The following is a 13,000-nucleotide window of genomic DNA, read 5'->3' as shown; positions in this document are numbered from 1 at the left end:
AATTATTACAAAAAATACAAATTGATCTAGACAGACTATGAAAATTATAATACCTTCTCGAACTATTGCGGTTGCCAAAGATGTTTTTGGCTTGTTATGAGACAAGCCTACAAATAGAGATTCCATTCTCGCGGGACAAAAACCTACATTCAGTATGCATGCAGTAAGAAGGTTGATGACTATCAAAAATTGTGCGGATCTAACAAAAAACAACTGTAGCATACAAACTTATAGAGTAGTAGAGATATGCTTCAATCATTGAGGGTAATCCTCAGCCCGAGACAAGCCAAAAACACAATTAATATTAGCCCTAACTATATGTATCCGCCCGGGACTAGGCTTGCTGCTCCGGCCGTTACGTCCCATCCCATCCAGAAAGGCACATCATATTAGCAGTGCTATGTTTATGCTGCCCTTTGATCTACATATAAGTATAGAGGAAAAGAATGGTTCCAAGTGGTGCTGCTAGGAGATTGTCCAAGCCTGTCTAGGATACTTGTCCAAGCCTGTCGAGGAGAATTTTTAGATTCTAAATAGTAGCTTCGTGCAGGACGTTCGTGGTAACGGGCAAGATCCTGAGTCAGAGATTGTCCAAGCCTGCAGAAGTGTTAGTATTTATCTCCATTATTTTCTACTGGTGTTGTTGAACTGGGATGACTATTATCTTATCTGCTACTTGAACATGTAAAATAAAAAACATGATAAATCTTCTTCTGTACAGTTACTTGACAAGAGGCAGGGAGCTAACGTATGGCGGTTCCTTCAGGCAATTAGCAGGTAACAAGAACATATCCAGCCCTTGCTGTGCATGACCTGAACAGATAAAGAAATGGGGGATCTGAATGATACATAAAAAGCTGACGCCTCTGTCCATCAGGCGGCATGACTTAACGGAATCGCTGAAGAAGCACAAGTGCCGGACGCTGATCTTTGTTGGAGAAAACTCACAGTTCCATGCCGACGCTGTGCAAATGACCACAAAGCTGGACCGGAGATACTGCGCTCTAGTCGAGGTAACATACAGTTCAAAAAACTGGATCACAGTGTTGTCTGCCGATCAGTTGCTGCAGCAAATGCATTTCCACACACACTTCAATGTATCTTCGGCTGTATCTACGGTATTCTATTTTGTACCCCGCTTCTTTTAGTTTCTGTTTAATTGGTCTTATCCCTTCTGATGCCTAATTGTTACATTGTAATAAGATCGGTTTTTAGCAACTCTAGATTTTCCGTACTTTATATTTATATGATTAATGAGCTGCATGTCTATGTAGAGCACTGGAATGTTTTCTCCCCATGTGTTTGTTGTTTTGAAAATTTTATTTTCTTTTGGTGCCAATGTCTTGCTCAAAAAACACTCCACTAATTGATGGGAAGAATGTAACCTAGTAACTTCTGTCTTGCTGAACATAGATGTGTATTGAAGATGAAACAGATTTTTTGGGTTGATATTTGCACTGTGTTTTTGTTATCTTGTGTACCCTAGGTCCCTAGCCATATGTAATAAACTGCAACATCTTACACAACCCTACTTTATTCAAGGATCATAGTCAACTGAGATTCAGACATTTTAATTCTGCTCAAGGATCATGCTCATCGTGGTTCCAGAAAGTATTTCTGTTGGCCTTGATGAGTTAGTGTTTGGTCTTTGTTGTTCTTAATGAGATTATGCACTGGCATTTTGATCTCATGTTTCTGTGAACCTATTATTACCAATGACGGTCTCCCTATTCTTGCATTTAATTTGTTGTTAGCACCATCCCTTTGCTATTTGTATAAGGTAATAACTTGTTGGTAGAACCATCCATTTGCTGTTTCAATACAGTAATAACTTCAATTTTGGTATGTTACTAAATCCGTCTTATCTTTCATTTTGGTAGGTAGTGGAACTACTTCAAGGCTAAAGCAGTTAGGAATGGAGTTCACTGTCTGGGTTTTCAAACATGTATTCACTGACCAGCTAAAGTTAATCGGTCCAGTTATTCTTAGTAGAATATTGCGCTCCCTTGATGGTTCTTCAACTGCAGAAACAGGTTGATATGGGAACTGAACTCAAAACATGTATGGATGAAAATTGTGTGCTGAAGAGAGAGTTGGGTGTCTTGGCCAGAAGAGAGGTCGTTTAATAGTGGATGAAAATGATCATGAGCAACCTAAGAAAAAGATCAGAATGGGGATGCACATTGAAGTAGATAACCAAACGAGATTCAGATTAGCAGAGAATTAACTTAACATGGGGAAATCATTTGGTTTTAAATAACATGGGTCACTGAAACTGCATGATCATGTAAACAGCATGAGCCACATCTATATATATTATATATATACAAATACAAAACGATTCTGAAATCAGTTATCATAAAACATAGGATGTAGGGACTTTAACATACAAAACAGCTCTGCATCTACATTTACACCAAAGGGCATCATGCATTTACATGTATTTAGCATGCCAGCAAATGATGTTCTTGTCTAGTTTGTTAGGACCTCTTTGTAGACGATGTTCTTGGTATATGTCCCACAATCTACGGTGGGGTCTTTCTTTACACCCTTCCTTGACTTTTTCCTCCCATCGACGGCTGGGATGACAAGAATCTTTATGTTCGATCGGGCTGTCGCTCTAGATAGAGCAACATATAGTTGGCCATGAGAGAACACTGGTTCAGGCAAGTATACACCAACATTGGGAATAGTCTGACCCTGTGCTTTGTTAACCGTCATTGCAAAGCTAAGCCGTACAGGAAACTGCTTTCTTTTGAACTGGAAAGGGAACATCTCATCGGAGGGACACAATGGTATACGCGGTAGGAAAATCCGTTTTCCAACGTGTTGACCTAGTACAATCTCTGCGTCAATGCTATTTCTTTGGAAGCCACGAACGACCAGCCTGGTGCCATTGCAAAGTCCATTTGCAGGGTCTATATTCCGGAGCAATATAATAGGACATCCAATCTTGAGCTTCAAAACATGAGGTGGCAACCCATTAGGCGTCAATGTGTTTAGGAACTCGGGTGGGTAGTAGTTATGGGGATCATCCATGGCGCTATCGAAACTATGGTACACCATATGCTCCCCTTGAAAACGATCAATCATCTTAACATTTATCATATCAACCCAGTCATTCCATGTTGACAATATCGCTCTTGAAGTGATGTAGGTGGAATCAGACATATTTTCGTTGAGATTTGGGAAAGCGAAGTCTATTAGGTTGTCAAGATCATTGTCACTCCCACTGTAAGGCACACACGCATCGTCAGGAAGACGAATGTCGCCGTCACTATTTGTTTCCTCAATTCCACCGCCTACACGCAGCAAAAACTCTGCAAACCAAGGGTCGTTTTTTGCTCTCATGTTGCTAACAAGCTTTAAGTGGGACATGGACTCCCATAGGTAAGACATCCGTAGCGAATACGCGACCACTTGAGCCCTTGACCCTTTACGAACAACAGGCAAGACCTGTCTGAAATCTCCACCGAAGACAATGGTTTTACCACCAAATGGCAGTGCGGGGCGACCCATTATATCGCGCATGCTATTGTCCAGTGCCTCCACGGCTTGTCTCTTAGTCATAGAAGCCTCGTCCCAGATAATGAGAGATGCTTTCCGTAGCAACTCTGCTGTTCCACTCTGCTTCGTGAAGCTACATATAGCGCCATCGTCAATAGTGAGTGGTATCTTAAAGCGTGAATGGGCGGTTCTTCCTCCAGGCATTATGGAAGCCGCAACGCCAGATGTAGCTGTTGCCACTGCAATCTTGCCCTGGTTGCGTAGCGTCGCGAGCAGCACTCTCTATAGATAAGTCTTCCCGGTGCCACCAGGTCCATCAACAAAGAACAATCTGCCCTGATCGGTGTCAACGGCAGACATAATCTTATCATAGGCGGCCCTCTGTTCCTCGTTAAGAGAGTCTTTAAGAGCCACATCTCCCGCTGTCAGTTGGATACTTTCCTCCTCGTAAACCTCCCTAGCAGTACCGATAGCATCGTCATACGCGTCGATGATAGGAGGTAGAGGGAATGTCTTTATGTCCTTTCCCATTGACTGCAGCATGTTCCTAATGTCAATCAATACCATCTGCTCAACATGAGTTTTGTTCTGACTCCTGTGTTGGTAGTCCTCGGACATAGAATCCTTGTGTTTCTGCCAGAGTAGAGCCACATCGCTTGGCTCACAGTACACCAGTATTGTGGCAAAAAGCCATCGCAGCGCCGATGGCATCTGGAAAAGAGCACGTTCAGTGAGACACTCATCCAGTGTGTTGTCCGACTCAAGCAGTCCCCTTCTCTCTGCTGCCTCACGAAAAGTCGGTAGGGTGACACCATCAACTGTCCTTAGATCCACATAGGAGGCGGCGCCAGTCACGTGGTTTAGGAGAACACGAAGATAGTAGCGCTCCCCCTCGGCCGGATGAGCAGAGACTATCCTACCGACTTGTCCACCTGTATCTCGTTTCCTCCGTTGCCATACTTTGCCCTTACCACTCTGCCAAGTGTACCACTCAGGGAAGTCATTATATAGGATGCCACGAGCCTCCTCGTGTAGCCTATTAGCCTTAAAATATGCTGTGAGCATCGACCTATCAACACCTGGACGGTTGACGACTCGCTCGACCATTTGCCGCTCGTGAAACGCCACCATGTGCATGTTTGGAAGATGGAGTTGCAGCTGCATCACAGGTGGAGATATCTGACTAAGCTCAAAGCCGTATATCCTCCATAATGCTTCTGGAGGAGTCACCCACCTTGCATCTCTATACTGCTTGATCTCATCAACATCATCGTCTGCCTTGCTCGCATCTCTCATAACAACAGATGCATGATCATGGCCTTTGTATATGTACTTGAACAGGTATTTAATAGCCTTGATGCTCCCACATGCCTCGACATTAATGTGGCAGTTGAAGAGACGAAGGAGGTATGGGTTATAAGGGACAACCCATCTATTGTCCAGTTCGCACCCTCAGACCTTTTCTTTACGTTCATCGTCACGACGTCTGTAAATAGGGTATGAATCCTTCCCTTGCAAGGTTGTGTCACTGAAAGGCCGAGGGTAATTATTCTTGCACGATTTACGACCCTTAGTGCAAGGGCAGTTAGGGTTTAGCGTCCCACACGGGCCATGCATCATATGCTTGATAACCATCTTTCGTAGTTTAGGGTACTTGTTGCTTGGGATCTCGGCTGAGATCAAAAGGTCATACTGCTCAGGACATGTGAGCTTGTACTTCCTCTGCATTATGAGTAGAATATGGGCATGCGGCAAACCCCGTTTCTGAAACTCCACGACATAGACGTAGGCTCGGACCTTACCAAGAATATCATGTTTAGTCAGCCTATGTTTTAACTCTTGTAGCTTCGCATGAAAGACACGCACTACAAGATCCGGACGATCTTGCGGTGTCTGCCCAGGGAGAAGCTCCCTCCTTATCTCATCCCAGTTAGGGTTACATGTCATGGTAAGAAATATGTCTGGTTTACCAAACTTCCGCACCAGAGCCATAGCATCCATATACCGACGTCTCATGTCACGAGGATCGCCAATAAACGACGTCGACAGCACAGTTCGGTTGCCAACCTTCTCTCCTCTAATATCTCCATCTAGCATGCTATCCACCAAGCCCTGGTACAGGTCTGCCCTTAACCGATCCTGATTCTTGCGTATGTAATCTAAACAAGAGTTCTCAATCTTTATGTACGTGTCGACCGCGAACTGTTGGAAAAGCCGCTTTCCATGAAGTATTGGATTGAATACCCCGGGGCGAATCTAGAATTTGTAGCAGTAGTAGTCACGTACACATAAATGGCTAGGAGATTCTGCATACGCAAGGATTATAAATTGAGTGATGCTGAAAAGATAGTTAATAATGCGCAAATATATCAAATTATAAACAAACAACTAACCTGCATCTTCATCATTTGCATTACTTGCCCTATGTGTCGCACGGTATGCATCCCCTTCGTCCATGGATACTCCAACCTTTGGGATATTTGCGTGCCAGCCAAGTTCGCCTCTAGGGAAAAACAATGGATATTATAGTGCATCGTAGCATCCATGGTATGAGCGGATGCAGTGGCTTGAACTGTCCTTCCCATGGAGCATAACACTCTTGCTGAACTGGCCTCGCCCTTCGCTCCCTTCGATCCAGATAGCGGCCACCTCCGAAGTTAGAGGTGTGTTATATGTCTTCTGGTTCAACGTCTGGTCTAGGTTCGACGCGATACGATAGTCATCAAGGTTCTCAACGTGACCCATGGTCCTAAGGTGCTCGGAGTACGGGTTTCCACGTAGTATGTCGACTATCTGTCGAATAACCTCTTTGTCTTTCTGTTGATGCTCTTCGCGACACTTACGGTACCGATGCTCGAGAGTGGGATCATCATCATAAAAGTAAAGATCAAGGTGTTTATGCTCTGCCCCACCCTCCCTACCAAATGACTTGATATTGTGATACATCATGCCCTGTGCTCGGAACGTGTATATACCAGAATCCCTTACATTAGTTGTCATACTATCGAGGCAACAATATAGGGAAGTGAAAGAGAAACGGCCATTAAAAAACCTAATGTTATCACGAAAGTGCCTAGCATCAGAGTCTGCACTATCCCACAACCGCTTGAGTTGGGGAGGGGTCTCCAGTGGGGCTAGCTCAACCTTCCCACCACGACAACAAAAACCAGGTGTCTCATACTCAAACTTCTTCGCGGTGCAATAACCGTAGTTGGGAACAGTCTTGAGCATATGTGTTTCTTCAGGGATGTTGCTGTACACCTTGTCGTATGGGTCAGGAACATCAGTGGCAGTCGATTCATCTTGACTACCATCGACCTCTATATCCTCATCGGTATCCTCATCTGATATTTTTTTGGAAACAATGAGTAAGACATATGTATTTATATAAGCATTGGTATCATACAAAGATTGAAATTAGTACATTGCCCAGCGAATAGGTATCCCTCGTTCTCATCAGCATCGTCTTCAAATACGACACCGTCATCGTCATCAACTGGAACGTGAAAATACAAGCCACATAAAATACATGTGCAATCGTGATAACAGGGTGGGGAAAATATGTAGCCCGAATAAAGATTATTAACAATTACCATTGGAAATGACCCTTGGCTTCGACTGGGTATGATCAACCCCACTTCCTTGTTCGGTCATACTTGCACTCTCATTTGTTGCCACGATAGGACCATGGCATTGACTCCTACATTGTACTGATGGAAACACACGTTTAGTCGAACTACACGCTATCGTCCAAGTCGGTCAGCCAAAATGACCGACAACTCATCTGACTTGAAAACAATGATAGTATATTACCATTGTTGTTGATCTTTGTAGTCATATGGGGTTGTGTCCAATCATCCCCTTCCCCAGCGTCATTGATGGTATCATCAGTCGCAGTAGCCATGTTCCTTGAAATGGATGCTTCAAATTGCCGGTTTCGACGGGCTAAGATAGCTTGTCTTTCACCACGTGGCACATGTTGTTTACGTCTTAGTGGTCCAGTAGACATATGCAGTGAATTGGCATCCTCAGTCTGTGTTGAAGCTGGCAGGAACGGGTTACTGGCGATTTCAGGGATAACCCAGTCGCAGGGGGTAACTGCGGATCCATCAGGTTCAATTGCATCTGTTGTAGGGTGTACAACCTCAGGGGTATATGTTGGGGACTCCATGGTGATGGACTCATGACTCAATGTGTCAGCCAACAGTGCTCTACGTTTTCGTATGTACTCTATCTTTGACCCTTTCCGCTTTGGTGTACTATTGTACAACCTAAGGCGTTCACGCCTAAACTCCCTCTCGGCGGGAGTTACGTTTTTGTACTACTCTCTAAAGTAGGCGGCCTTTTCCAAATTATGGTTAGACGTGTTACCAACCGTTTCATGCACACCGCTTGGAATAAGGCATGTATACGTTAAACCGCCTGAAATCAGCTTTTTTGCAAATTTAGTTGAGTGAACAGTCATGTACCTGGTGTCAGAAGGTCTCTCGTTGTGAAAACATTGTTTGCCTTGAATGTCTCATTCCTATGTAACCAATCGCTATCATCATCTTGATTCACATTTATTTTTTCGTCTCCATCTAAAAACAATGAACACATTACTTTCTAAGTGTAGGTTTATGCACAAAAAATTAATTTAAATTTACGTGTTTCATCACCTCCTGACACAGTGGACATCATATGGTGTCCCTTGTTTTGTTGTCGCGCCTCACGTCTCTTCTTATTCAACTCGTTCCTTTGGTCTACTGACATTTTTGCACGTCGTTCTCTATGCCTTTGCCTTTCTCGTTCGATAAAATTATTGGTCGATGAAGTGTTATTATTTGGAACTGCCAAATCAATAGTGGCAAAATGACTTTCATGGCTACAAAATGATTTCCATGGCTACAACAAATTGCGACTAGTATACCCACAATACCTTGTGTTGCAAAGTTTGTGAAATCAATTGTGCTACAGCCATCTGAAAGACTAACTGTGAAACACAATGAAAACCAAAAAATAAGATTAATAGATATTCACTAATCCACAAGAGGATATGTTAAAATAATTGTTACAATGATCATATACCTGAACCAAGATGGATTACTTCACGACGCTTTCTACTTTTATTGTTTTTTGTTCAACGGTCATCGCGGCATATCTTTCCCTTTCCCTTTGCCTCTTACGTTCCTTAGCATCAACATTTGGTCCAAACGATTTCGATCCATTTTCATCAGCTACAATATAACCTTGTGCATTAGCGTTCCCCTACATACTACGATATAAACGTTAATCGACACAAGTGTAATTACCTTTACCTATAGTAATGGTGTTTGAGATGTTTGTCAATGGTGTGCGACCATCACTAAGTTCCATCTGATATGTTTCTGTTGGTTCTCTGTTCTCCATAAAGACCCCTATTATGGATAGTGGAATGGCTTAGTTAAGTTTTCACACATTTACTCTGTGTACAACCACAATTTAGTTTAATATATCTCTACTACACATTAAGGACACAGTGAGGGCGTCCACCAAGCATCACCGTGCCCCCGCCAATAATCATTCCTTCATCATGTTTGCAAACTGATAACTTCCACAAAAGGAAACTAATTATACACCATGATGATGATGTATTGGATGTTGTAAGTGAAAATCCAGATGACTGTTCTATTTCAGATGATTCTGAAATGGATTTAGGGGATGCTTATGCAGACAAATTTTGCTAATAACATGTTTGTGGTGTACAGGTGTGTAGCAGAAAAGAACAAAAAAAGTTGTGTTAAGTTTGTTATGAAAACAAAGTTCAGCAATAATTGTTTGTGACTTCAAGTTCATGATATAATTGTACACTATACTCTAGCTGCTGTCATCTATGGAGTTCCAAGTAACACTTGAGGAGTCTGTGGATCCTAGGCGCACTCGATGTTCTAGGATTTTGATTCGAGGTCATTTGTTTGTGAGTTGTGGTGATATCCGTTCCGTTATAGGGACATGGTCAAATACAACCATGTTTCTTATGGCACCTTCATATGCTCTGTTTCTGTGTTATGGAAACTAATCTATACTGCATTTCAGATTCTGAAGAATTCCAGCCAGTTGTGCCTGTTGTGAAAGCCGAGCCACTTAAAAATCAGTGGGCTGATGAAGATGTTGAAGAAGATGATGTAAAAGAATCATGGGAAGAAGAGGAGGAGGAGGTAAATGAAATTATATGATTTTTTTAATTGATGCATCACATGAACCCTTTTATTTAACTTTGGTTCTTTCATGTATATAGGCAAAAGTAAATCTTCTCTTCTTTATACAAAATTCTATCTTTATGTAGTTGTGACTGTTATAAGCATGAATGCCTGCATGTTGATAGCACTAATTGATAATTATTATGTGTTCGTTGCTTGGTTGTTCAAAAATATTTGTTGGAGATACTTGATGCATATGCCCTTGCAGTGTAGGTCTGATTTCTTGTTCACACTACCATTCTAATTTTAGTGGCATCTGTATCTGCTAGTTGAATCTACCTTCATCTCTGATACTAAAAAAAGTTACACCCATATAGGCTCCTGACTGCCAAAAGTTTGACAAGATTAACGCAAAGCTTGGCATTCGGAAGGAGGATCTTCCTAAGATCGAGCAAGAACTTGAATTGGAGATTGCCAAAAGTGAGCTGACTGAACTTAAGAAGGAATGTGTTGAAGCAATGGAGACTCAACTAAAGAGGGAGGAGTTCCAAGATGAGGAGATGCCTGATGTCAGGAAACAGGACATCCGAAACTTCCTGTAGGCCTGATCGATGATAACCTTTGAGGCATTGCAAATCACCCAGCCCACCTGTGATTTTTTTTATTTGGTTTTGGTTTCAAGTTGATCGGTGTTGTAGGCTACACCTATGAATGTTGTTCCTTCCTTTTTTTGTAATAAAAAAACTACACCGAGGTACACAAACACAGTCAACCGTTGACTTGAATTTTTTCAAAAAAACTAAGGGAGGAGGTTTGCTTCGCAGGATCAGTGGCCGGCTTCCACCGCTGTCAGTCGTTTCTAAATACAATTCCTGAAGCCCCTCAACGGTATACTGACTGAAATTCATTTTTGCTCAACTTGTGCAAATCTGTATCCCAGTTAGCTTATCATAAGTGCATTTTTGCTAAAATGTTCATACTTCAAAATGTCCATATATATACGAATTATATAACTTTTTTTTGTTTTGTTTTCATTTGAGCAAATTGTTAACTGCCTTTTGAGTGCTTGATAGAAATACAACCATGTTTCTGAGTTTGTTATTTTGAGTTGATTAACATCTAGTTCTGAGCTGGAGGACTTTCTGAGGGTAACAGACTGTTTAAAGAAGGAAAATTCGAACTTGCAAAGGCTCCCACTAACGTCCACACTTTGTATTCAATAAATTTTGACCTGATCAGGCCTGTCCAACAAAATGCATTAATTTTGTTCATATTATTTTTCAGGAATTCCATGCATGTTAGACAAAATACATATTTAGAGTTTGTTTGCATTATATAAATATTTGTAACCCATACAGATTATTACGGGAATTCAATTTTTTGCACAAAATATTTATTAATCATGGGAATAAAAAAATCACAAACTATCTCTTATTAAACCCATGTCATAGGTATCACAATTCAGCCTCATGTTGCTCTTGGTTGATCAATAACAGTACGACATGTATTCTATCATTGTAGAATCTATCTAGGCCTAAACATAGTTCCAATTATTGCTCTTTGTGAAATTATAGAATCTATCTATGCCTTTGCTCTTCAAGAAATGTAACAGCAAACTACCGGTTGTTCCGCGCCACCAAAGCTTTTTGAATTGCTGCAATGAATGGCACAATTAATCACATCTACATGAAGTTCATGATTTAATGAGAACAATCACGATTTAAATGTAACTAATTATTAAGAATATACTTACTTCCAAAATAGTGGGTGTTGTGATGGAACGGATTGAAGTGTATTGCGGTATGATCCGAAGACTCGAGGAACTCTAGAATTAAACATTTAAATCTCTGTTACGAATCATTATAAAGCAAAACTTAGTGACAGATGTGTTTGCAAGGTGTAAAGACATGTTGTACCTTGTCTTCTGAACCGCCTAAACATAGTCCCAATTATTATGCCATAATCCTCCTTAGCCAACGCCCAACGGAGTGCATTTTTGTTTAGTAGGTCACCCCAAACTTTAATGATATGTAAAGACCCCCTACGACATTCATTTTGGTAAGAATTGGTTAGTAATATATATAGATTTGACATATACATTTAATGGAATATACCTAGCATCCATTATAACAATCTTTCTGAAAGGGCCCCACATTGTGCGATGAATTGTATCCATGTGGACTACAATAGCCATAATGTCTACAAAAATAACAATTTATAAATGGATTAATACTAAATTTTGTGTAAATGATATTTTAATAATATTAAGAGATCGATATATTCTTACCGACTAAAGTCATGTTTGGCAACTCGACAATATCAGCAAGGTTCAAGAATATTTGTTTTGGGAATGGCGTCATTTGAATTGGAAAAGTGTATGGCTCCACGATAGCTTGTTGGTTGAGACACAATTTCATGGGACCATTTAGATGACGAAAATTAAATTCACCCGGATGAAGACTAAACTTTACATTATGCATCTTGTAAACATGCTTTTCATGGAGCAAATTGTCGAAATGTTTGACTGTCTCATACATATATGTTATGGCCTCGATCTTGGCTCCCTAATAGTATTTCAGTAGGATAAGAGGCGATGGTATGAAGATCGTGTAACTTTGAAAATGAAACTTAAAGAATTGTTGGCTTACATTGATGTCAGATAAAACAAAATGTTGTCTGTCATGAAATCGTGGTTCAATCGGGAATTTAACTTCTACCCGAGCGACAATACTGTATTTTCGCGGTAGCCCATAAAAATCTTCATCACGGTAGTCATCAAACAACCTGAAGCTATATTAAACATACGACTAAATAACTATCATAACTTTGATAGAGAAATTTTATGTTTAAATGGAATACGACTAAATAAGCTATAATAACTTACATAGGCATTCCTTTTAGGCGGTCCGTTGCGGCCCTTTCCCGGTTCAATACGACCGGTTCCATCAAAACCTTGTAGCATTTAACATAATTTAAAATTTAAATTTAAATGGGGTTAGAGGGGTTAGAGGGGCATGGTTTCACATCAGCTTTCAAATTTGGCTTTAACCTTATATCTGTATGGGGTTAGAGGGGCATGGTTTCACATAATTCTGCTACACATTTAAATGCTGCTACACATTTGATGATTTCATGTGATTTGGAAAATGGACAATTCTGCTACACATTAATTATGCTACACATTTCAAAACGAAACTGTTTCAGATAAGATATAGACAGGACATGGATTGTACTCATGTTAATTTGTATTTTTGTCGAAGATGTACCATAATGGGCTCACTTGCTTAATAGTATGAAATACATTGGCATGGTCTTGTTTAACCGGTATTCACCCC

General features: G+C 40.9%; 1 long non-coding RNA gene across 1 annotated transcript; it reads right to left on the bottom strand.

Annotated features, from left to right (window-relative positions):
* Positions 1–11,420: 11,420 nt before the first annotated feature.
* LOC103650342 (uncharacterized) lies at positions 11,421–11,887 on the bottom strand. Its single transcript, XR_002268387.1, has 3 exons — positions 11,780–11,887; positions 11,582–11,706; positions 11,421–11,490 (listed from the first exon to the last, which is right to left on the bottom strand). It is a non-coding gene; the product is annotated as an uncharacterized lncRNA (long non-coding RNA).
* Between the last annotated feature and the right edge of the window lie 1,113 nt (positions 11,888–13,000).

The sequence above is a fragment of the Zea mays genome, chromosome 3 (assembly GCF_902167145.1).
Source record: "Zea mays cultivar B73 chromosome 3, Zm-B73-REFERENCE-NAM-5.0, whole genome shotgun sequence".
Classification (NCBI taxonomy): Eukaryota; Viridiplantae; Streptophyta; class Magnoliopsida; order Poales; family Poaceae; genus Zea; species Zea mays.
Note: the sequence above shows the minus strand (reverse complement) of the source record. Positions and strands in the feature narration are given on the sequence as shown.